This window comes from Hevea brasiliensis, unplaced genomic scaffold (assembly GCF_030052815.1).
Source record: "Hevea brasiliensis isolate MT/VB/25A 57/8 unplaced genomic scaffold, ASM3005281v1 Scaf151, whole genome shotgun sequence".
Classification (NCBI taxonomy): Eukaryota; Viridiplantae; Streptophyta; class Magnoliopsida; order Malpighiales; family Euphorbiaceae; genus Hevea; species Hevea brasiliensis.
This window is the reverse complement of record NW_026614643.1, coordinates 62088-64231: the sequence shown is the minus strand read 5'-3', so window position 1 is coordinate 64231 and position 2144 is coordinate 62088. Positions and strand designations below refer to the sequence as shown.

Genomic DNA, 2144 nt, shown 5'->3' with positions numbered 1-2144 from the left:
TTCCACCTGGGTTTTTCTATTTCAGTCCTCTTATCATGTTTTCCTTTACTTTTCCATCAATATTTCTTGTAAATACCATCATGAGTGAGTAATTTCTTTAGATTTCAGAGTTGAGAAATATGTCTTAGATTAATTTGTGGATATGGATTGGGTATTTCCTTATTTTATATGAATATGAGTTTTGATTCCTGCCTTGTGTGCTTGATTTACTTGCCTAATGTTGGTACCCATTGGGTATTGTGTTAATCTTTGATTGAAGGACCGAAAGGTGAAAGTCATTGATGGGTAATCATGGATTGGAACTTAAAATCTCCTAGATTTAGAAATAAACTAGGACTTTAAGAGGAATTAATTATTGGTTACAAAACTTAATGGGTTTTAAAGTAATCAAATACATACGAAAGTAGGTTTGGTTATTTTAGAATACACTTTGATTTGCTTGAAAAATATATCAAAGGGATTTAGAATCAATTTCCTTCAAACTCTATTTTTCCCTAAAAATTGGAATGCCCAAGACAAATCCCAAATAATTTATGCATAAACCCCCAACTCTGGAATCAATTTTTACCATAATTAGACTTTCGTTTAAATTACCCATTGTTAATTTTAGTTTAATTGCGAACTAGAATTAGAATTTATTTGTTTGCTCTTTACCCATTTCAATTAGATTAATCAATTTACCTTGCTCATTTACATTTAACATTTATTCATTAATCATTAGTCCAAATAATCGCTTTATTCATAGTTTAGTAATCAAACAGCAAATCCTCGTGGGAACGATACTTGATTCATCACTTTATTACTTGAGACGACCCGTATACTTGCGGATAAGTCACACCAAGTTTTTGGCGCCGTTGCCGGGGATTTGATTTTTGTTTGATATTGAACAATTGTTTGTTTGGTTAATTTGGGCATTTTATTTTATTTCTTTTTACCATTTTACTTTGAGAATTTGTTTATTTTTGTTTTTCAGGTGCTTTATTTTATGAGAAGGACAAAAAGTGAAGAAATCAATTTATTCTTTGACCCAGAAATAGAAAAGACAACAAAAGCTTTAAGAGCAGAATCTAAGAGGAGAAAAGTTGAAATTAAGGCTCAACAACAACAAGAAAGAGCACAAGAGCAAGAGGAATTACAAGAAGAAATGGCCAACAACAACAACAATAACAACCGCTCTGTGAAAGATCATGCCTATCCTAACATTGGAGATTTCATGCCAAGTATCACAAGGCCAAGAGTAGAAGCTAATAATTTTGAACTGAAGCCTGCACTCTGTCAAATGGTACAACAAGCACAATTTGGAGGAAATCCAAGTGAAAGTCCACATGTGCATCTAGCACACTTTCTTGAGATCACTGATATGTTGAAGATAAATGGAGTTTCTGATGATGCAATTCAACTCAGATTATTTCCTTTTTCTCTGAAGGACCGAGCTAGAGAGTGGTTACATTCTTTGCCACCGGGTTCTATCACAACATGGGATGAACTTTCTCAAGCATTTTTAGCTCAATATTTTCCACCAAGCAAGACAGCTAAGCTAAGAAACGAGCTGACTTCTTTCAAACCTATAGATGATGAGAGCTTGTATGAAGCATGGGAGAGGTACAAGGATTTGCAAAGGAGATGTTTACATCATGGGATTCCTAAGTGGATGCTTGTTCAACACTTTTACAATGGAGTTTCACCAGCTATTAGAAGTACGATTGATGCATCTTCTGGAGGTGACCTTATGGAGAAATCTGAAGATGAAGCTTTTTCTGCTCTTGATAAAATTGCTTATAACAACTACCAATGGAGTTGTGAGAGGAATGAGATCAAGAAACCAGCTGGTATGTTTGAGCTTGATGCCATGAATATGATTAATGCTAAATTTGATGCTTTAACAAGGAAGATGGACAAGCTAAGTATGAAAGTAGATTCTTCAGCTGGAGGTTCTAGTAATACAGTAGAAGTTGGAGCTACAAATGTCAATTGCGCAGCAGATTTTTATGCAATTAATCAAGATTTTTCAAGTGAGCAAGTGGATTATGTGGGGAACTACAATCAAAGACCAGGTGGTAACTCATTTTCTGCAACTTATGATCCAGCATGGAGAAACCACCCCAATTTCTCTTGGGGAGGTAGACAAGGGCAAAATCAGAATT

The 2144-nt window shown here is 34.7% G+C and overlaps 1 non-coding gene across 1 annotated transcript; it reads right to left on the bottom strand.

Moving 5' to 3' along the window:
- Positions 1-1534: 1534 nt before the first annotated feature.
- On the bottom strand, positions 1535-1641 carry LOC131176531 (small nucleolar RNA R71). Its single transcript, XR_009146547.1, has one exon. It is a non-coding gene; the product is annotated as a small nucleolar RNA R71 (small nucleolar RNA).
- Between the last annotated feature and the right edge of the window lie 503 nt (positions 1642-2144).